Raw genomic sequence first — 25,261 nt, 5'->3', positions numbered from 1 at the left:
AAGTAGTTATATCAGACAGATGCTGCCATTGTAATTGTCTCCATAGAGAATCAGATTCCTGGTACTTCCTACTCTGCTGTTTTAACTCCAGAGAATATGCTCTTAACTATTATACTCCTGTAGTTTTATTTTTTTCTCTTCTGAGCAAAATTTGCTAATTGGCTTCTTTATTCATGGGATACATGGGATAAAGAACTAACTGTCTGGACTTCAACATGAATCAAACTATGAACTGCCCCCAAGACTCAAGCTTCTCTGTTAGTCTGGGAAGCAATGTGACTTCCCAGCCCCTGCTCAGGCTTCACTAGTGCCTTGCTGTAGTCTTTCCTTCCTTCTGGAGTTAAAATAGGTCTCATTAAATAAATGTCTGAGAAAGTTTATTTCCTAATTTTCCTAAAAATCTCATTCATGATACTCATTTCCTTTCGACATCACGAAAGGGTCTGGGAGAAAAGGAAAAGGGAATGTCTTTCCTAAATGCAGAGAACCTTTCAGTATAGTCCTGCTGATTCTGTCTCCTTAATATTCCTCTGTCCCCTTTCTCACCATAACAATTACTAGTGTGATCCTAAACCAGTCCTTTCTCATCTTTCTCCTTAATTATGTTATTTGTCTCCTAACTGCTTTCCTGCCTCCACTCTCTCCTCTTCTAACCGATGTGTTATAGTGGCACGAATGTGATCTTTCAAAAATCAAATATTTGATCATGTGACTACTCTACATAAGAACTACGTTCTTGGGATATGAACACAGATATTCACATGGTACTTCCTTTGATCACCAAGAAATGGGTAAAGCCTGACTCTCCATCATTAGAGACATGGACAAGTAATATACTGAGAGATACAATTTATGGATGAGCACTTTCCTGCAGTTAGAAGCAGAGAAACTAAGGTATGTGTAGTACCAAGCTTGAGTCTTGGGTGCAGTTCATAGTTCGAATCATTTTGAAAAGTCCAGACAATTAGTACTTTATCCTATGTATAAAGAAGCCAATGGTAGATTTTAAAAGCTATGTTGAAGGAAAAGAAACAAAGTGATTCTAACAGAAAAATGCCATATATGCATATTTAAAGCACATTCCCAATCTTATTATCTATGCAGCATTCTTGAAAAATGTTTAACCTTAATCCAATCATGAAGAAAAATTAAGTACGTGGACTTTCTAAAACACAGCTGGCATACTCTCTTCTAAGATTCAGTATTATGAAAAACAAAACAAACCCAAAGGCTGAGGATAGTTCTAGATTATAGGCAACTAGAGAAAAGCTTTCAACTGCAGTAGATGAGCTTTGAAGAGATTCTTGATAGGAAAACACATGCTCACGTGCACACATCCACACACAAACACACATCCACACAGCAATAAAAGTCATGGTATAACTGGGGAAGTTAAAATGTGTTTACATACTAGTTAATAATTCTGCATTAGCACTCATATCTTCAGGTGAGATAATGCTATAGGACGAAGTTAGAATTGGCACTGAAAGAAGGGGAAAAATAAAAGAGAAAGACCCCTTGAACTGACAAACATAATTATTTCAACACTTTGCACCTCATATTTAGCTGGAAAACATACAAATAAGTAACCAAAACCTCATGGGGCCTTCAGCATGGAATCCAAGTCCCTTAGCATTGTCCATGAATCTTTCAAAATTCAACATCTGTCTACTCCTCCTCCTAAATCTCTTCCACCTTTCTATCCCACATGGGAAGCCAGGCCAAATTACAGTGATTCTTGCAGGCTGTTATGATCACTCATGTTTCTGATGCTTAGTTCACGCTTTCTCTGACAAAATGGTTCTCCTTCTGTTAAATACCATAATCTCACCCACTTTTCTAGATTCAAGGACTTACTGAAACTTTCCTACCCTCCATTTCTATTATTTCCTTAAACTCAAACTTATACACACACACACACACACACACACACACACACACACGCACGCACCCCTCTCCCCTTTAGACTCCATAGAGTCTTTATAACTCCATCCTAGACTCTGACTTTTTATTGCACTGATGAGTTTGTATGTCTTTCACCCTATTCTAGATTGCAATTTTCTTAAGGTGAAGGCCATATTTTATTCAAGATTGTTTGCCTAAAACTGAATGTATATGACTGGGAGGTGGATATTCAATAAATATTTGTTAAATAAATGAGTCAAAGAAAGAAGAACACCATGGTCTTACACTGTCAGGCTGTTGACCAGAAAAGTGAATTATGTGGCAAAGTTACCAAGCTAACAAGTGAGACAGCACTAGCTAAATCCTAGAACAGAGCTTCCTGATACTAAGATTATGTAATCATGCTGCCTTCATTCATTTGCAAACACTTATCCACTGCCCACAATGTGCTTGAAATTGTTCAGAGATCTGGGATAATAAGAGATGAGAAAGAGACAATTACTCAATGTCTTAAAATCTACTGGAATCAACAAAACATATCACATATTTATAGCATTGTTATATCTTCAAGGTAATATGTTCAAGGAAGAAAAAGAGAAAATATTTGAGAAGTTTAGAAAAGAAGTTAGCCTAAATTTAGTCTGAGATAAATGTTTACAAAAATCTTGAAAGATCCATAGAATTTAGACAGGGAAAAAAGAAAAGCAAAGAAATAGTGAAAATACCACAGAGGCAGGACAAAGTGTGGCATAAGTTAAGTGAAGAAGAGGGTGGAGTGAATACCTCTAATTTTCTCCTTTCTCCTTCAATTTCACAGCCATCATTGCCTTCGATTAGGATCTTGAGTCTGGTCTGGTTTGCTGGTTGCTATTCCTCCGTATTACCTCCATTCCTCACCCCTGATACCTTTTCATTCTTTTCCACTTTACCACATGAATTATCTTTCAGATACAATAACCTTATTAACATTTTCCTTAGTATCCTTCAAAGAGTGAATTTTCCCTTCAGGTAAAAGTTGCACACCTCTGATTACAGAAACTTCCTCATGATGCCCCCACTGCCTGCTGCCTCGCCTCAACTTCTACATATTTCCAACTTAAACCCTATGTGTCAACCAGACTGAGCTCTTAAATGTACCTGAACATCTTAAACTTACCCTTCGATCTCTTAGCACATATTGTTCCCAAAGACTTGCATGTTCTGTATTCCCTCTCCCTTTCCTTGCCTTCGTAACTCATTCTTTTTTTACAACAAATATTTACTGAATACTATGCGTCATATAGAGCACTAGATATAGAGGTACAATTACAAAGAATATATGTGTATTATTTTTCCTCATAGCACTTGGGTACATTGTCCTTCACAAATATGCCCTCGTCCTCCCAGCTAGAGATAAACAAACTCTCCTTTGATCCACCAGTAGTATGTCGTGTTTAAAAATATGCTTCTGATTTCTGCTTTATATAAGCTTCATGATAATTATCTACTGTCTACTGTTTACTACTGATAGTATTCTGTGATATCCTTGAGGACAAAGACTGTGTCTTTTTTCCCCCATGAATACCAAATTTATTGGTAAAAACATGCTCTAATAATTGATAATAATACTCTTTTTAGATTCTGTTTTAATCTCTTTTTCAAGTATCTTGAACAAATAAAAGTTTTTGAAGTAAACGAATGAACACACTATTTTTATTCATTTATTTATTCAATGATTATTTATGAGCTACAACTACATGCCATTTATTAATGAATGAGGGTATAAAAGAGAACAAAACAGGAAAGTTTCCATATTTGTGGAACTTACATTTTGCTGGAAACACCTTCAGTTATCTTTGCTAAAATAAATTTAATAAAATCAATCAATCATCTACTCAATATCTATTCCCCTCTTCTCCTGAGAGAAACCTATGCTTTGAGAGTGGAAAATTACCCACATAAAAGTACTTTATTATTTCCCTTTAAGACTAGGGTAACAAATTTATCATGTAAAAAAAAAAATGTTGAATGAGGTCTTCAGGAAAGCTTTTCAGTGGAGCTGACTATGCCAATCCACATTACCACTTCCCTTTGCCTTTCTCCTTTCTGCCTGGCTGCCTGGGAACCAAAGATGAATTCCACAAGGATGGAAGTCAAGCTCTAAGGTTGGCGGGGAGAGTGTGGAGAAGGAAGACAAGCAAGGTGGAGGCATTGGTAACGTTGCAGAGCTACTGCATTCCTCACGAACTGCCTTACTGCCAGCCTCCAGTCTTAAGTGAAAGGGAAACATCTTCCTATCTTGTTTAAAATGCTGTTCTTCAGGTTGTAGTACTAGCAATTAAATTCAATTCCTAACATATACAATAGGCATTAGGGAGCTATTAAAATATTTGTGAAGGACTGACAGAGGGACCAGATGGGAGACAAGAATGATACTTTGCATGAAAGATAATGTGATTGTCTCAGAACAGTATGGTAGAAGGTAGAAAAGAAAACAGGTATAAATGATATTCCAGATTTTATTTGAGGAAGCACCAAGGGAGGAATCAAAGGTAAAATAAAGAATGAAGGTAAGGAGATTGAGAGAAAGTTAAAAACATTGTCTGAAATGAGAATATTGACAGGCATCTTATTTGGTAAGGTAGTCTATGGTCATGGTACCCTGAACAAACCTGAGCCAGTCTGATCTCAGAAGCTAAGCAGGGTTGGGCCTGGTTAGTACTTGGATGGGAGACCACCTAGGAAGACCAGGTGCTGTAGGTGTAAAAAATTAAAAATTTTTAAAAAAGGAATTGTAAGCTAACAAGGTCCTTGCAATATGTGAGGTCAACCAAGGGTTGCCTTGCCTAAAAATAAATAAATAAACAATTATTTGGTAAGGCAGACTCAAAGCCATTTAGAATAAACTGGTATTGGGAAGCAATGAGATATCCATGAAGTGATGTCTACGAGGCTCAAAGACACTAAGAAATAAAGTGCACAGAGAAGTCTGCAAAAGGACTGATCGCTGGTTCTTGAGGAGCAAAAATCATGAGAGGCAACAGGAAAAGAAGAAGCCAGAAATATCCTTTTCAACAGAATAACCAAAAGAACTCATTATTATGTAAATAAATAAATTTTAAAAGTGGTGTCATGTGTGCCTTTGTACATGTCTTTGAATTCGATCATATATCATAGTTAGATGGTAGGCTTGTTAAATGTAAAAGGTCAAGACTCTAGCTTAAAAATATATTTTTTAATAAATTTGTTTTTTGTGGTGACATTGGTTAATGAAATCCGATATTTCACCTGTACATTTTAACAGTAAGGAAAATATATATATGTATATATAGTCGCACTGTTCACCTCCCATAGATTTTTTTCTGTCACCACATATTTGACCCCCTTTACACCATCTACTTCCCCACTTCCCCTGCCCCCTACCCTCCGATAACCACTGGTCTATAGTCCATGTCCATAAGTCTCTGTTTCTTTGTCCTATTCCTTTGTTGCTTTTAGGTTTATATCCCACATATAAGTGATACATCTGATTTTCAACTTTTTCTGTCTGGCTTATTTCACTTAGCATGATTATCTTGAGGTCAAGCCATGTTGTCACAAATGGCAATATTTCATCTCTTCTTATGGTTGAGTAATATTCTATTGTATATCTGTACCATAGCTTCTTTATCCAATCATCTATTGTAGGACACTTCAGTTGCTTCCATGTCTTGGGCACCGTGAATAATGCTGCTATGAACATTAGTGTACAAATATCTTTTCAGATATAAGTTTTCAAGTCTTTGGGGTAAATACCCAGTAGAGGGATTGCTGGATCATATGGTACATCAATTCTTAGTTTAAAAATATTTTTAATTACCAAATTTTCCAGCAAAATCTAGTACAGAGTTGAATCTGAAAATTTTGCTATTTTAATTTTTGTTGATTCAACCAGGACAAGAGAAGACTCCATGCTTTGCAAACAGTGAGGTACTTTTGGATATTTTCAGACTTCTGATACTGACCTTTGCATGTAACTTGCTGTACTCTTTCTTTGTGATGCTTTAGAAGTGAACTACAAATATTTAAAAAGGAAAGGGTTGTTACTGTGTTTTCTTTGATTGATATACATAAGGAAGGAACAACTGAATTTAAAGATATTCTATATACTCTGTTTTTAAATCGACTGAAATAACTTCAACTCCAATCTAGGTTGCTCTGCTAATGAGTCTTTCCTAAGGTGTTATCTTAATACAGATTCTACATTATTATTTTAATGCATGACGAGATTCTGAGAAAAACAGCTTCTCCCTGCATACATGTTAGAAATCAATAAATATTAAAATAAGCAGACAGCTATGAAAATGGATCTGATTTTTAAGCACAGCAATTTCTCTCAATTTGCAAAGAGGAAAAATCTTACTCTAAAATGGTATGAATTAGAAGTGAGAATTTTTCAGCCTTTTACTATAAGAATAAGAATGACAGAGCCCATAGTGTGTGTGTGTGTGTGTGTGTGTGTGTGTGTGTGTATGTGTGTGTGTATATATATATATATATATATATATATATTTTTTTTTTTGGCTTAACCTCTTGGGTAGCAGTAACATAATTACTGGGAACATGTCTTTTGATCTTTAACTTCAAATTTCTGAAAAGTGTTTAATAGAGCTATTTGGAGTCTATTCATTGTTGTAGAGCAGAAATTAAGACCCTGGAGCTAGGTTCAAATTTCTGTTCTTCCAGTTACTGGCTGTGCATACTTAGGCAAAGTACTTTGGCACCTTGCACCTCAGTTTTCTTATGCACACAATGGACACAAAAGCAAAATCCAGACCAAGAGTTTTACGGGAATTAATATATGTAAGGCCCTTTGCAGAGACAGTTCCTGGATCTCAGTAAGCCCTCAAAAAATTTTAGCTCTTGTTATCTAAACATTCAGCAAGTAATTTCTACTCCTAAAGCATACGAGTATTTTGCCATGGGAAACAGAACGAAAAATCAGTTTGTCGTTCAGTCACCTGTCATGATGATTGTGTTATGATAATGACCCCTATTCTGAAATATGCCACGTTGAAAATTTGTAACCATATACTACAGATAATTTATAGTCCGAAACAAATGCCCACATACAAAACAAGCCTTGAGATTATCATGTTAATCTCTGTATAAAAGTCACAGCCCTGAATATTTATTTCATTTGCATTTACATTAAAAGTTGTTTTTGCTTGTCTTTCTGTTTTGCCTTTTAATAGTTCCAAAAAAGGTAAGATTGCCAATAAATGCGGTCACACGTTGATAGCATGGAGAGTATCATTTTATAGCAATTAAGAAAGGCACAATTTTATATTTTTTTATACAAATATCTAAGAGTGGATCGCCAATTCTCCACAGCTCTTTCTCAGACACTTCATATTATATTCTTTCAGAGAGACTCTCAGCAGATCTCTTGATGGCTTCAATGCACTGAGTTGAGAGAAAATGGTTTCCAGTGGAATTTTAAGTCAAATTGGGACAAGCTGAACATCAGTGGAAAATGCTGGAAAAATGGAGAATAGAGTCTCAACATGCTCAGTCAGTTTATTTTTTAAAAATTATATCTACTTTAAGTCCACAATTTCCTGTACTCTTTAGGAAGATTTCAAAGAGGATGTTTAAATTCACAGTCTTTTCAATTTAAAAATTAGCATGCCATGCAGTAGATGAAAATCATTTTCTTTCTTAACATGTGGCATATTCATACTACTTTTTTGCAATAAAATTGAGAATGAATAGTTACCTTTCATGTTTCAACTCAAATAATTTTCAATATATGATGATAACTTCTGTATCCATGAGCTGTGGCTGCCGGAGAATGGTGTAAAGATTTGCCTTTATATTTCAAATGTACAGACATAATGTTTCAAAGTCAGTACATCTTTGAACTTTTACGTCTTTTGTTCACAGTAGTTAGATATCATCTCCCTCCCCACCCTCCCATCCTCCCTCCCCCCTCCCCCCTCCCCCCCCCCACCCCCCGGAACAACTATAAGTAATTAGCATTGCAAAAGCAAAAGTAAAATGGTCCTACATGCCAGTTGTAATGCATAAACTTGTAAATAAACTAAACAAATGAATTTTAGGGGGAAATAAAAGATGATTAAAAGCATTAATGGTGAATGATGTAATTATTCATCCTTTTAACAGAGCTTAGAGTATATCAGTAGGTTTTAGGTACCAACAGCAAAATGGCAGGTAAGAGAGAAAACTTGTCTTCCTGGAAACTGGCATCATAATGACAATGACGTCTAAAATTTTTTAGGTACATACACTTAGATAAGTTAGAAGGCTGGAATATCTCCATGCTGGAAGATAGAGTTACCTTAGAATCCTTTTCACTTTACTATTTTGGTGTTTTGAATAAGCTGTGGATCTTTCTATATAAAGATAAATATCAAATAATAAACTAAAATACTCTTTTCTGCCTTTAGATTTATAATGTCTGCATACAGAAAGTGTAGTCAATAAAATGTTATAGTCATAATATTTTCAAACATTTTTATGCCTGTGTGTGTAGCCATGAGTTTAATTTGATAAGAAGGGTAAGTTCTGGCATAATGATGGTAGCTTGAGTTAAGGGCTGTTCACAACAAAAAGCAAAGAAGTGAAATGGATATTAGAAATATAGAGAGTGATTATATAAGGGCTAGTGATTTTAATGCAGATGTGATTCCTGGAGATGTAGCAGTCATTTGTGACCATGAAGCAACAATTCTAATAAAGAAAAGCAAGCGTGGTGAGAATGGTGGAAATAAATAAACACCTATTTATTTAAGCCGCTGTGGGGTGTTTTCTTATTTGCAAATAAAGGTTTCTTCAGCGTTGAGCTAGTATAAGTAAAAAGCAAGATTTGGATTAAGAATTTGTCATACCTTGACATGGAGGCCAATTGACATGCCGACAACGTGCCTACACTGGGGCCACGGGTTGACCGAAAGAGAGTAACCGAGCTACTGATCCTATGGGAGAGAACCAGGCTGGGATGCAAGGATATTCAGCAGGCACAGAACATAATAGGTGGATTTTGCAAACATAGTGAAAGTGGCAATTTGCTGAGGTAAAAGAAGTTCAAAGAAGGCTTTGCCTGTGATGAAGGTTTAAGCACAGGGGGAAAGGGCAAATCCTACAGCTATGGTAATTCCCATTTCATCTTTACGCTCTGTATATCCAGCTGTGTAGCTAATCAAGCTTTCCTTTCCCTTGTGTATATTCATTTCTTCCTGGTATTAATTTGTATGTGACATTGATTGCATCAAGCAATGAACCTTCAAGCGGTAAGCATTATTTTCTCACTTGAAAAGAGTAAAGTTAATTAACACCTTTGGCATTTGAAGGCTATAAAATTTGCCTAAGGTCACCAAAAATGAGCCCTCATGGGTCTTTATTAGCAACTTTTGCTTATCCCACTGGGTACCTGTAGGTCTATTTTGTCAGAATTTTTAAAGAAATAAATTATTTATATACTAATTATGAAAAGTTATTGTTTTAGTTAGTTATTAAAAATGGCCACAGGAAATATATTAATCTGTGAAGTAAAACTGTATTTACTGAGCACATGAAGATAGAAAAAGAAAAAAGAAAAGAAAGAGAGTGATGGCGGTGTTTAAAAAAGTCAAGTAAAGGTATAAAGAATACAATTGTTGTTTTAGGAAAACCAAATAAGAAAACTAGGAAAAATTCTAAAAATAGTATGCTGTATTCTAAAGAGATTTTAGAGGAACAAAATAGAAGTCTAAGAAAGAAACTATAACAAACATCCTTTCAGTTCATCCTTACAAAGAAAACATTAAATGTTTAAAGATTTTGTAAATTGCTCCAGCCACTAGAGTACCTGAGTATGACTTGAGTTCTTCTACAAGATATAAGAATGTTGCAAATAAAAGCCCTAAAAGCATATATAATACAATGTAAAATCCCTTTTTCAGAAATATTGTAAGTAATTTTGCTTTCCCAGAAAAGTAGCAAGATAAAATCAATTCTGAGTCCCCACTTTATTACTTATTGTTCTTTGTTCAACATGTAAACTTTCCTGTTAAGAAGTGTCCAGAATGGCCAGGAATTCGGTGAAGGGAATAATGATGTAATGCATCTGTTCAAAAAAAAGCTTTCAATTAGAATTGTAGACACAGTGTCATTTGAGAACAATGCTACATAGTTAGGCACCACATTTTCTTCTCTTTTTAGGACATCTAACGAGAGTATAGGTGGTATTAAACACAAGGTAAATTAGGATCCTAAACAACCTGTAACTCATTGCCAATTAATTGGAAAGTAAACTACTACTTTTCATAGCATCAAACTGAAATGGTCTGTATGCCGGTACTAGTTACCCCCATCTGTATGCCTTAATCATTAAAAAATAAATAAATTTAATTTATATAATAAGTGCTAAATTACAAAACTATAGTTTATGATTTAGGAAAAATAAATTAAACCTCTCGCAATCTATAAAAGATCTGCATAGTAATTTTCCTTCAAAAAAATGTTCATCTTATTGTTATTTGTAAATGTCAGGAAAATGCAGATAAAATCAAAGTTCAGAAAACAACAACCTGGCTAAATAAAATATAATTATCATCCTGTGAAATATTATGCAGTATTTAAAACGTTTCCTGTAGAGCTCACTTATTGGTCAAAAAGATGTATACTGTATTTTAAATGAGAAAAAAATCAGGTTTTATATCAATAAAATCCCACTCTTTATAAAGGAATTTGGTTGTGTATATAGTTTCTGGATCCTTGAAATACACAGAGGAAAAAAGTGTGAATGATACAAAATTGTGACAATGCTATCTTTGAGTTGTGAAATTTTTTAGCAGAGTTTTGTTTTCTTTGTTCTGTTTCTGACTTTGATAAAGAGACATTTAAAATGCTTTAAAATGGATATTTTAAAACTTCAGATTTAGAGAAAAGTTTAAAGCTTATCCAGTCCCACCTTTTACCTAATAGTAGAGTGCTTTCTGCTATATTCTTTTCATATAACTCAGCTGCTAGTCAAATGCCTCTAGGCAAGTATGGCTCACTTAATTTCTAGGCAGGATGAACGAAAATCTTCCATTATCAGAATTGTCTTTTTTTTCTTTTTCTTTCTTTATTTTTTTTAAATTCAAATTCCGTACTTGTAACCTCTCTTTGGCTCTTGTCGTCCTCTGTAAATGGTAAGTGAGTTACGCAGGCTTATTCTTTTTTCATCTTTTATTATCTTTTTAAGCGGTCTTCCTGATATGTAAGGACTTCTTTGTACTCAAAATCCTTTCTTTTTCATGTTTCTTTAAACTCTTGGCACAGGCAGACGGTAGAGGATGTGGGAGAGCAGAGAGATGAAACAATCAAGAATGCTGCTTGAGCAGCCCACCTATCCTGAACAAGGTGCCAGGTGGCCCCATTTGCAAACACCCTATTTTCTGCAAGCAGTTCTCTTAGGGGTTCTTTAGGGGATGGAAGTAGGGTGGAAAGTACTTTATGCAAGGAAGATAAAAACATGCACAGCCATCCTTGTTTAAAATGAAACTCTGATTCACCTTCTTCCTCTAAGAACTTTTTAATATCCAGAAATATCCAAATGTTTTTTGATGGACTCACAGTGAAAGAATGGAAAGGAGAATTAGACATAATACAGAGGAAGACAGTACCTAAAGAAAAATTAAAAATAATTACTTTTGTAATCCACAACCGACTTCACTTGTTTTAAATATTGTCAGCTACTTGAGCATTTTATAGCTGAGGCGTTTCTTTGAGGCATTCACAGCACCTGATTCAGACTCTGCATGTGTTAACTAACACTCAGCGGTATTCCCTATGCTTAATACATGTTATGTTAATAAACCGTACATATCATAGTCACCACACATAAATCCTCACTATTAAAATAACAGGCACACAGGCTTTCTTGAAACAAATATAAAAGAAAGTTGATTTATTGATAAATAAGTCATTGAGAAATAAACAACCCACAATTATTCTAGTCAGTTGAAATATACAAAGAACATAAGTGAATTCACAATTATTCCATCCTCTGTAGTCTGACTTTATTATAGCATTACTAATAAATTATCTTAGAAATTAATTGAAAAAAAATTCCTTATACTATCTGCAAACTCCCTCCATTATCAAATTGACATCTGCTGCTTAAATTTAGGTGTTTTTAATAGTTGTGCTCTCAGTGTGAACTCTAAGTTTGGATGTAAGCATTAGTTTCAAATCGTCCTCAGCATCCTTCTGGTTGAGGAAAATATATGAACAGATTCCAATTTAACCTAAAATATGGTGTGAAAAAATTATATACTTTGGAAAATATTAAGTCATGTACATTATAAAAGTAAATAATAATTCAAAATACTATTTCCCAGTATTTTAGTACCTAAAACTTCCCCACAGAGGGCCTATTTTTGGACTTTCAAAATATCTCTGCATAGGATAGAGCATGAAATGCATTTGGGCCCTTTTGTATATAGAGGAGCATCACAATGAGTCACAGTTTTCTATCCCATGGGTCATAGATTAGTCTGTTCAAAGCCCTAAGTGAGAAAATTCCTGTCAGGTTATATAGGGTGAAAATTCATCTCTCACTTTAGCAGGAGAAGAGCAGATCTCCACAGGACCGTTTTAGTCCTGCTACTCACAGGTCACCCAGGGACATCACCAGCTCGGATTCTCGATGGTAACCAGAGAAAGTGGGTGTCACTCACCCGTGCCCCTCAGAGAAGAGCAGAAATGTGGCAGAAGCAACCCCGGTTCAACAACAAGGCCTTTTGCCTGAGGAAGTACAAAGGCAGCCTCCTGAGCCCAAGGAAAAGCAGAATCGAAACAAGAATAGAACATGCAAGCCTAGATCACGGGTAGGAGGAAGACTTGTAAACATGGAGAGATATTCCTGAGTGCAACTCTGTAGTAGCACGATGTCTGCCTCCCTCCCTCCTTCAGTTGTGTCTCCAAGGTGATTTAATCTGACCACAGTTTTTAATTTCAATTACTGTACACATCATTTCTATAAGTGCTATGTTGTGCTGTGTGTTCTGCTCTGTTGTTCTTTCTCAAATTTGACTAATTTTGGTAGTCACTTCTTTGGTCACATTTTCACTTTTTAAAAATTTCTTTAAGCATGTTAAACTTCACTGTTTTATACAGTGTCTAATAATTCTAACATCAAAGTATTTGTAGGGCTGTTTCAACTCGTTTCTGCTAGTTCTCACAATTAGGGCCTTGTTTTGTGATTTTTCTATTCTAAATAAACATTTTCCATTCAACTTTATTTATAAGAGTTAGGTAAGATGTGAGTTGAAGTAAAATCTCTCAGAGAGACTGTTTTCCTCACACATTCTATGAGGGCACTTCTGATCCTGAGCCTTATGCAGTTAAATCATTAGCTTGAGCTTTTTCAGTCCACTCTGTGTGAATTCAGGCTGCAACCCATGAAAGATACCCAGTGTTATGAATTTTCAATATGGATTTTCAATACAGCTCAAAGCTACAGCGTGCTATATCTCTCCACTTGGCAGGGTTCACCTTATACTAAGGGCATAGTTGCAGGAGTCTGTTTTTAGATTTCCCATCATGCCAACATCCTAGTTAGTCTTCATCCTCTGTCTCCTCTACCCCATGCAGCTACCAAAAGATAAGGCTAATTTCTCTCCCACAATTCTGGCTCTCACATCATTTATTTTTCATTTTGAATTTTTTTTTATTTTTTATGCCAGCTCAACTCAGCATTTTAATTGTTTCAAACAAGAGAGAAATTTGTGACATCTATTTCACCAAACTGCCTGAAATAGAATTGATTACTGTCTTAAAAAAGATTCATGTTCTGATATATTTCCCTCATTGGACTATGTTTATAAGCTGTCTCTTTCCAAGACCTTGCACAGAGCTGACCCAGAGCAGGGCTAAATAAAACTTAGATGAGCAGAATGAATACATTTCATGACAATTCTTCCTGCATGGACTCTGACCTCAGCTGCACTGGGCCTTAGCTACACTGAACATATTTGTTATGCTCATTCCCACGTCAAGACATTCCCAAGACTTATTCCTTTCTCATCTCTCACCTTCAATAATTCCAGCTCAGAGAGCTCTTCTTTCAGAATCCTTTCTGACGTGCAGACATGGTCAATTCTGCCTAACATATTTATGCAATACTCTGTGCTCCTCTTTCATGGTATTATCACAATCACAATGAAATGATTAGTCTAGGGATTAACTGCTTGATGTCAGTCTCCCTGACAGCTAGAAAGTAAGCTCATGTGCGAAGGAATAATGTATTTTGTTCATGGAAGGATGCTCAGTGCCTAGCACAGTGCCTGGCATATAGGTCTTTTGTTAATTCTCTGTTGAATGAACACTTAAATGAAGTGTTCATTTAAACAGTGTGTAACCAATTCTCCCTTCCAATGAGGCAGGAAGGTAGATGCTCTTAGGAAGGCAGCCAGGAAATTGTCCTCTGTTCAGTTCCCAAAGGTCGCATTACCTCTAACCTCAAGTATTTAAAGTGGAGAACACATATCTTAAAACATTTGTATCATTTAAGCTTTATGACCTCAAATTTATTTAATTTAAGACATTGCATGCTTAACATATCTATTTATAAGTCAACTTCACAGTATTTCCTATGGGGCATTATCAAATAAAGATAACTGCTAAATGTATAAATAAATAATGGAACACACCAAAACACTACCTCTGGTAATCAAATACATATTTTCCCCTTCACTGAATTGTATCATTTTTGGTGCCAAATAAAACCTTAACGACAGTCTCACTTATAGAGTCCCATTTCATCCGAGCATGAAACAAAACTCGAAAAAAAGAAAACTCAAAGTAAAGTAATGCTGCAAAGAAATATTGTATTTATTCCTCATTCTTTTAATTATATTCTTTTTATGATCTGACAAATTAGGAAAATCATCTTAAGGATACTGGAAATAAATTTATGCTAAACTCTAAAGCAATAGCTTAACAGTCCATAATAAAGTTAGTATAATTGCTTTAATTACAACATCTATAATTACATTTTACTCCATATACCTCTATGACAAAAAAACTTTTTGCTTTGTATTTTTCTTGTGAAAGACAAAAAATAAATAAAAAAGCAAAGGCAAAGCAAACCTTCTAAACCAAACATATATAAGTTTACATTAAAAAAAAGAATTAAAAAAGATAATTTCAATCCAGAAATGAATATGTAATTTTCCTTTGTGGCATTTATACTAAGGGATTGCTGACATTTTCTTTGTAAACAAAACTGAAAATAAACAAATAGAACCATGTATTGTTTAAAAAGAAATAGGTCACTTTCTATGACCGGAGGATCCAGAATATCCCAAATCGTGTGTGATCACAGGTACAGTGATTTCAAATAGCCACAGCCAAAAATTCACTTTACAGAGTCAGCAAATTACTTGTTCTTTTTACTTTGGTAAAGGAAAAGTTGAAGAGTTGAGGGTGGGAGGTGGGGTGGGAAAGACCACCTGGAAGGATAAATGGATCTAATAGAGGAGATCTAATCAAGACAAAACCAAGTAATACCTTGGACCCATTTCATGGTTTATAAAGTACTCACACAACATGTTACCATCCGACCCATACAAAAATTATATGAAGACATCAGCCCACCTTTTATTTATTTTTTTTAAATGAGGCATCTCAGAGGGTAAATCCCTTTTTCTCAAGATCAAAAGCTAATAAACAGTAGAATCAAACTGGAGGCAAGATCTTTGTTCTACAACTAGATGCTTTTCTTATGGGCATCTGAATTTTGACTGAGAAAATAAACTGTTCTGGCCTAGCATGGAAAGATATGGTTTTGCAACAGACATGTCAAAAGTACAATACCAAAGCATACTGTCAGTTAAATAATAGACTAAGTTAATAGAAACATAGACTAACATGAAGGAGGTGATCAACTAGCTTTAGTCTATTGTTAGACCAATAGGGATATTATGTAGAGTTCTGAGACCTCTGCTCTAGGAAAATTATAAATCGAGGGTCACCGCATTGGAGGCGCAGTGAAATCCAGCCTAGAGATATTATTTGCCCAGCCAGAAGAGTACCAAAAAACTTAAAATATGCATTCCTTTAGGTAGTTACAGGCATCACCCAGTTTCCACGGGCATTATCACTCTCTGCTGTCTCATATTTATTCTCTCCCTGCCTCTTGTAGGGATTTGATTTTCCAGACTACTGATACAAATAAACTAAAGAATTTTTCAAAAAGAGTGACCAGCTGATGAAAGGATAAACTGTGTTATCAGAGAAGTGATTAGAGAAATAGGTAAATCTAACCTGAGAAAGATAAGTCCATGTGATCAAATTAAATAAAATTTGAAGGCAGATTTCGTTATGTGTCTATTCTGCTTTTAGACATTTAACATCTGCTCATGGCTATAGGACAAAGGCTAAATGTTTGAGAAGTCAAAATAAGTTCCTTCCTCTATAAGCTAACCTCTCCCTAAACTCATTTCCTCTCAATGAGGAAAACTGCAACTGACCTCTTTGAATGTCATGTTCTTATGACTCCACGTTTTTGCACAGAGTAGGCCCAGTGGCTTTAATGCTTTGCTCACATTTGCCTAAACTAATCATCTTCTTGTTGCAATGCAGCTCAAGCACCTTTTTCTCAGAAGCCCCCCTTATTCTCTGCAGAGCTAAGTGCCACTTTCTCAGGCTCAAGTAATACTACACTATATTTTCACTGTGCATCACTTTTCCTAATCCTACATTACTCTATGAGAACTTTCTGGGATCGGATTACGTTTGCTTAGGTTTTGAGCTCTTAGTCCTTAGTGCAGTGCCTGGTTCATAAAAGGTGCTCCAACAAATAATACTGACACATCCTTTTCAGTATTTGAACACCTGACGGATGGAAGAAAAATTAAGATTATTCGCTATGAGTGGAGACTTAAAACAGGACCGCTGAGTGAAACTCGCAGGAATATAGATTGCTGTGCAGGGAGGAGGAAATCTCAACAAATCAAAACTGTTCCAAACACAGAAAGGCCTCCCAGGTGGATAAGTGAGGGGGACAGCCAAACATGCACTGAGGACAGAATCTAGCTTTGAAAAGTGAGTTGATTCAGTGAACCTTTAAATTCTCTTTGATACTGAGTCCAGTACTTCTCTAAATGTATGACTGCCCATGCCGAGAAGCTGCTGTGCACAGAAACACCATGCTAAATGTTTGAGAGAAGCAGTTTCCTCCCAGGGGCTGCGAGCAGGAGGAAATTCTACTTCAATAAATTGGATCTTAAGGGAAAAGAAAATAAGAAGGGTCAATCTGGTAATTAGTGTGCTCCTGATGACTCTTGCTGAGGTTTTCAAAGTGTTCCTAAATCACTATAGTATTTCACACGGAAACACTGCCAGACAATATAGCTTCTTCAGGTTCACAACCAGAAATAGAACCCACATGCCTTCTCCTATTGAGAGACAGACATTACACTATTTAAAGGCTCCAAAAATCTGGGCACCTTGAATTAAAATTTATGAATAAAGACCAAAAATAAATGTGTTCCGTAATCTGGAGAAGAAATAACTTTAGAATTTACATTCTTTTTTTTTTTTTTTACTTGCTTTACTCTCTCTCTCTCTCTTTTTCTTTCTTTTCCCAATTTTCTGTCAAACTTAGGTCCTCCTTCCTTCCCCTCTCTTATCTATCCATCTGTCTATCATCTCTATCTATGTAGGTTATTGCTCTGTTTTTAATGTTACTTTTCTTTCCTGTGTTTGAACATAGAAAGATTCTGTGCATTCACTTCAAATTTCACTGAATTACAATGCACAGGATACTGCCTGTAGCATTTTTTCTTCTAACAGAGACACAAAGATTCTACTTGGAGGCTACCAAGATGGACAAAAGGACAGATTTTAATTCCTGCTCCACATAGCACCCCAAATTTCTAAAAGTTCCAAATAATGTTATATATTTCTGCAATTTCTGGAAGCCAAAGATTTAAAAGATTAGTGAGCATAGTGGTAAAACTGAGAAATCACCTACCTGATTACAGTTAAGATTCACAAATATTGACAGGTGCCACTTTATAAGGCAACTAACTCTCTCCAGAAGAGTGTCCATGGCCTTTTCTCTGAAGCAGTTGCAATGGAATGCTTCAAACATGGGAATCAGACTGCCTGGATTCTTGGATTACCAGATTTACCACAATAGCAGTTTATTGTGTTCTTATGGGAAGCTTTATGTTTCCACGTATATAATAATAACAATAATAATAATAATAATACTTAAACCATGTTTTTTTCTTTTGATAAGAAGTAATGAAATTAATCCCTGTGAAATTACTAGATATTTTAAGTGTTTAAAAAGAGCCTTCAAACATTTCAGTATTAGAGTGTTACGGAGGCCAAATAACCCCAAGGTGTTGAATTCACTACAATACAGTTATTAGAATGAACCTCAAATCCTGTTGTACATTTAAATATAAAAAATTGGTTATAAGAACTACATGACATTATAAATGAATCACTATAAAATTATTCATACTACTCTGGAGAAAGAATTTAATCATATTGAATACACATTTATTCATTCATTCATTCATAACTCATACATATTTATTAATCTCCATCTAGCTACTAAGGATTTATGTAAAGGCCAGCTTATTCCCAGAAGAGCTGATGAGATGCAAAGTTAAACTGTCCTTTAGCAACTGTGGGACAAAATGAGCAAAGAAAACCCAGCTTAAATCTTTATTTTAAACATAGTATTTTCAGGTATGATGCTCCCAAAGAGTTTTCCCCATCCATCCATCAGTATTCTTGTTTCCTTACGTAATAGTAAATTGATTCCATATTGTATTTATAAAGTTAACTCCTAAGTGATGTAAGGAAATGAGATATAAGCCAAAGCCTAAAGAAGCATTTTCATTATCTGTGTATGGCTAAAATTTTATTGTAGTTCAACGTGATTACAATGCCCAATAGACATTGAAATTCTAAATGGTGTATGCATAGGGAATGGATAATGTTGTTTCTGGCTTTAGATTTCATAGCCCAAATCCACACAAGTCATGCAGTAGTAGGATGTCACAAATAACACCCAATTTTCCTGTCCCCCACTTTCTCATATGCATGCACATGCACACACACACACACACACACACACAGACACACACACACACACACACACACATGCGTATGCATGCACACACAAAAATATCACTAAATAAAAACTATTTCCCATGAGAGAAGAGCAATTGCTTGTTAGCTCTTATTTCCTGAAAATTTATTGGATTTAGACTAGAAATATTTTATTGAAAAATTTCATTCTTCCCAATGAACATTTCCATTTAAAGGATTTGCCTTAGATCATCAGTTAAAGGAGAAAAAATTCCATTCTATTTCTATAATAAGGGATTCTAGTTATTCCCAGTAATGCCAGAGATTCTGTTTCACTTTCATTTTCTCTTGATTTAATCAAGGGTTTCACATTTAATTGTAATTTGAGAAATTAAAATCTAGTAGTTTCCCACCCTACAAATAAATTTTCATCAGAGCTGGCCTTTCATTCCTAAGTCTGCTCCATTTATAAATTTTCACTTCTCTTCAGCTTCAATGGTTGATAAATTATCCTAATCATGCTACCGGTGTTGAATATAATTACCCGTTTAAAGGAATTAGAGATTATTTTACAAAGTGAGAAATGTGACTACTAAAACGGCAAGAAAAACCGTCTGAAATGACAGTGCTGGGGCTGGAGTGAGAATTTTTTTTTTTTTTTTTTTTTTTTTTTTTAGATTTACTAAAATTATACCATCTGACTTGTGGTTATAGTAGATATCAAAAGTGAGCATCAGCATATTGAATAAAATTCTTGGTAGAAATAATACACAAGGGACACAGCTTTAAGAAATGAGAAATGAAAAAGACAAGCGTTTCATGTAATTTTACACAAAAGATAAAATTAGATTTGCTTTAATACAGAAGATACAGGAATTTCAAAGAAAATGGTTTCGCATGGTTTAGATTTAGTGAACTGAAAATGATTTGTTTCTTAAAGAATAAAGGCATTTTATCTGATGGATGAATTGTTTTTTATTCAGAGCAGTTCTCTATGATTCTTTATATAAAATGTTCAGAATTTGACTACATCATTCCGTGCCTTTGCTGAATTCGACTTTAATGTTTTTCAGGTGAAGGCTCAAATCTCAACTTGAAATATCAACATTAAAAAAAAAACCCTCTCCTCAGTCTTATATTTTTGGTTTTGGGCAAGCAAGTTGATTTTGCTATCCACAGATAAATTTATGGAATTATCTACAGGTTTTTTAAATGGGGAATTTGTTTACTATAGTGTAAGAATATTACAACTACACACACATAAAAAAAAATCCTGAAAAAAACAGAAAAACAATAGCACACATCTTAAAATCTATTTTTCTGAGAAATTCAATAGAGAGAAATCTATGTTGTAAACTTATAGTTGCTATTTAAACAACTGGAGAACAAAAGAGACCAGATATTATAACTTAATTTATTATAGAAATTTGATAAACCTGAAATAATAGCTAGCCTAAACATCAGTCAAGGCCATAAATCTCACAAATTTTTTCTTATGAAAACAATGTATATTTGATCTGAAAATTCAACAAATAACCAGGAATGCCAGTTATAAATGTATTGCCTCTCAGATCCAAAATTATCCTTCAATATATATCTTATGATAATGATATACCTTTAAGCATCTCTCCTTCTCAGTGAGCATGTGAAGAGGGCACTGGCTGGATATGAAAGAAGAAGGAGCTCTCCTGATGTTTCCATCTACTGCTTGGGGGTCAACCATGTATGTATGAGAACATCTGGTGGATCTCTGCCCTAGAGTGTGGTGCCAGAATGTGCGGTCCCTCAGTAACATTGCAGCTTGCTCTGGCAATAACCTTTCAGCAGCGCTCTCATTCCAGCATTCCAAAGGGTTCTTATCCAAACTGTTCCCCCAAATCCACTTCACCATAAACACTAACATCCAAAGTTCCGCCCATATTCTTGATGCAAGCTCACTCACAACCTGCCTTCCTTAACTCCAGGGGGTTCCTGTGCTCAACCTCTGCTCTCTATATGCCCTGTACATCTTGCCTATGGTCTGGGAACATTCCGATCACCCTGCTCCCTACCTGTGTTCCAGGTCACCTTTGGCTTACCCAATAACTGTAGACCCATGACCAACTCCAGCCTAGCCAAACCAGTAAACTTCTTTGCTCTCCAGTGAGTGGAATCACACCTCCAGCAAGCTCTGAACACGTCTCAAATTTGTCCTTCTTCGGTACTCTCTCTCATGCCCAGAATACTATATTGAGTTTTCTTATATCTTATGGTCACTCTTGAGACATATTTAAATAATTACTTATATTAAACCCACCTCATTTAATCTATTGTGGGGTTATAATCTTCTGAATAAACCCAGGCTGATACATCATAATATATAGCTTTAATCTGTATATCCACGTTAGGAATAAAAGTAAAATAGTATTGCAGATTCAAGTCTTTCAATCAGACTTCATGGAGTCTCTTCTCACTTTTCACTGAAAGGTGGGTCTATTCTCTTGCTATAAAAAGTAATCTGGCCTACAATTTTGCTCTAAAGAGAAAAGAAACAAGTAAGTTGCCAATGTTTAAATAATCATTATTTAATTTTATTTTAATTAAAAATAACGACCTTTTAAATTTTGTATATCGCTGTGATATTCACTTGAGTATTAAGTTTGTTCACTCCTACACCCCAAACAACTAGAAAATGGACAACGTATATGAAAAGATTTTTTTTTCAGGCTTTGAACAGCATGCAACACCAAAGTTTCCTGCATAAGAGTAAGAAAACAAACAACATAGGCCCTATAATAACTCTGATTTTATGCTTCGAGGCATTTTCAGATCTCAGCATAAGGAGAGGTGACCCAAGCAGAGAATAGTAGTGTCACTAGATTGAGGGCACAGAGATCAAGTACAGGCAAGACAAGATGTTAAAATTTATGGACCATAAAATATGAAGATATATTCCAGAAATCTGCCTTTGGGTCATAGTGAATCTACGATAGATTCTAAGCTGCCTCTATGGTGAATGAAACTCTATCAGAGCAGACAGAGAGTGACTGGGTACCTATGAGTTGAGCAGGCCCTAAAGCTTATACAGAGCTAGTAGATATACAATTTATAGTGAGCCAGAGTGGAGACATGTAGTCGCATATTTCTAATATTCAATTGAGACAGGAGAATCATACTGTAGTCAAAGGGCTAACCTACTCAAAAGCAAAGACTACTTTAAACTCGCTCTATCAAATCTTAAAAATAAGTCTTCATGGGCTAAAGAGAATTTGTCTTAACTTGTATAAATGAGTTCTCTTGACACCTTTCTACTTACAGCTACCACCTGAAAATAAACCGAAAACATTACTTGCATACTCATCACTTCAGAGTCACATAATTATTGGTATCAGCCCATAGTGCAAAATCTAAATTTAAATTTTTAAATGAATAAAGACTAAATTAAATGTATTTCTTTGATGAAACTATTGGACCATTAACTGGATGCTAACAGAAAAGCCTTATCTTCAAGGTATTTTTTTTTTTTATTACTGTCCACTCGATGGCATTGGGATTGTATCTTGTACAACATTTTTCTTGCAAAATTGATATAGTTCAGATAATTAAAATGTAAACTTAAAACACATCTCATATCTTGGTTTTCTTTTCAAATGCATTAGGGTTAATTGTGTAGTATACTGATAGTGTTGTTTCCCTTTTAAAATGTAATCAGAATAAGATATTAAAATAGACTTGGCAAAATTTATCACCATCAAAACACATGAAGAATCTATCTTCATAACATGCTTTATTAGTTGCTGTGCACAGCAAGTTAGACAGACATAATCTGTCTCTTGGGAATTTACAATCCAAACCTGACAATGCTGATACAGATGTTGCTGAGACAATTCAAGTAAAGAAATTAACATTAAACAGATAGATAGCATGAATAAGTGGATTTTTTTTTAAATCACTAACAACAAACAACTCTAATTACACAATAATTTATATTCTGACACTTCCAATATTCTTGCCTTTCAAATAACTCATCAGTCTCCCAAGACCTGTGCCTGAGGTTCATACGTGAAGGCATCAGGGAGGGCATAATGGAGACTGATAAATGAAGTTGTGGCTAGATGGACCACAGAAAGAGAAACATGAGAGGCTGGAAATTCCAAGGAAGGAAAGGAATTAGTTCGATGTGTCCTAGTGATTAAAACCAGATTAGGGATATAAATTTGCTTTTCGAATCAAAATAGGAGGAAAATTTAAATTCAATATTGATCTCTCAGGTCACTCCTGAGTGCTCTATGTTTGAAATAATTCACTAAAATAAAAATAAAATAAAACAAAACATCCATTAATTGAAGCCTGGGATCAGGAAATTTTATGATGATCTTGGAATAAAAGATGGTCTATTAGATTTTATTTGTTCTCCGTAGAAAACAGTCATCAGATTAAAATAGCAGGAACAAGTGTTTATATATTTTGCATTTTTTATCACACTACATATATTCCCAAAACAAATAATTCTACATGGTTGAATAAACACATCACACAAAACTAAATACATACATACATACATACATACATATATACATATACACATATACACATATACATATACATATATATAAATGGGAGGAGCCTTTGGCATGGTACACAATGTTAAAGGCAACAGAATTGTGATAAAAATGAGAAGCAATTAAATCTGCTTTACCATGCTCTATTTTCTTCAAGAAACCCATATTTGATACTAGAAGAAATAAGATGAAGCTGGGTCAGAAATACTGTGGAAATGTCACAGCTGGGTTTTATTCACTTAGGTTTAGAGAAAAAGCAAAAAGCTTATTAGTGACTATTTTTCAGAACAACAAAATAATTCTCTTTAAAATGCATAAAATATCAGACTTTTAAAAGATATGCTCGGTGCCCTCATTTTAAAAAGTTAGCTTTGGAATATGAAATTAAGATATGGCATATTTGTTACTTTAAAATATTTAGCATAAGATTCATCCCCTTAGAAACAAAATCTGGTTAATACTCATTCACATTTGTATATGTTAACTGGGCTCTTCAGTTTCCTATATTAATCATGGACAATAAATATGAAAAGACATAAAAGAAGAAATAGGCAAAAAAGTAATTAAGTTTATGATATATATATATTCTAAAATTCTAAAAATTATTACAGAGAAAGTCAGTCTTGAGAAAGAAAAAAACATTTCAGTAGACTAAAATAAAACAAGGGAAATTTTTGAAAAAAAAACTGAATTTTGAGCAATGTGAAGTGCTGGTTTTCTCCACCATATGAATAACCTTCTTAAAGAGCAGAACTATTAAGACAAATATTTCAAATCACTATTGAGATGTCCACACACAGATGTTTTCTAGGCCAACAGAGTGCGTTGTCTCTCATAATTGCTTTTTTCCACCCGGTATTCCATCCTTTGCCTTTGACTTTTTAACCTCTTTGTACCTCATTAAATCCCCTGCTTCTCATGCTCAATGAATGCCCTTCCAGTTAAAAGTTGATGTTATCCAAGCTTCTATTTGTACTCTGCAAATTTTACAACTTGCAGCCCCAGCTTGGGTCGTAAGCTAGAGTTAATCTCTCCTCCACCACCTGTACTCCTGGGAGAAAGAGATCATGACAAACCGAATGCCAGGAAGAAACAGAGAGAAAAAACAGTGGTTGTTATCCTGCACTATGTACTGCATTCTATGTTTTTTTTTTTTTTCCTCCCAATATCTGTTTGCCTAAACATCTAGGAAGAAATACATCTTACACAAAACTGATCTGTCTTTTGTCAGTAGTCTCCATATACAAACTTCACATATAAGACACATAATCAATCGTCTTGCCAGTAATTAATTTATGTTCAAAGAGTACTGATGTCTTTCCTGGCCTTGAGTTCTCTTTCAGAGTCTTTTAGTCTTTTTTTTTTTTTATTAACTTGATATTAGAATGTACTGTGCCCAAATCTTAAGTCTTTGTTCTGCTTGTGCCCACTATGGGAATAGAGATAGGGCACAAACTTTTTTCTTAAATAATCAGCTAGAAGTGGTACCTTTAAAGTTACGCGATTTCCCTCCCTCCCCCCTCGACACCTCCCGCTTCCCGCCCCCCACCGTCCCGCCAAGTGTCTTACATGACTGCATTGGAGGTCATACTGAAAGAAATGACAGCGGATGCTCTGATTCTTTCTCTTTCCTGATCCTGGTAACAACAGCTACAGCAGTGACACGGAGTTGTGGTAGTAGACTCAAAGGAAGGCCTCTTTTAATTCTTTCTCTTATTTATCTCAATTACTTCCTCTATACAAAGATCCTAGTG

At 35.0% G+C, this 25,261-nt stretch overlaps 2 pseudogenes; one reads left to right on the top strand and one right to left on the bottom strand.

The window, feature by feature from the left end:
* LOC107517004 overlaps positions 1 to 25,261 on the bottom strand; it is a 165,384-nt pseudogene that overhangs the window by 6,461 nt on the left and 133,662 nt on the right.
* Positions 4,529 to 4,647, top strand: LOC118606701 (annotated as a pseudogene).

The sequence above is a fragment of the Rousettus aegyptiacus genome, unplaced genomic scaffold (genome assembly GCF_014176215.1).
Source record: "Rousettus aegyptiacus isolate mRouAeg1 unplaced genomic scaffold, mRouAeg1.p scaffold_m13_p_1, whole genome shotgun sequence".
Taxonomy (NCBI): domain Eukaryota; kingdom Metazoa; phylum Chordata; class Mammalia; order Chiroptera; family Pteropodidae; genus Rousettus; species Rousettus aegyptiacus.
This window is presented reverse-complemented; position numbering and strand designations above follow the sequence as displayed.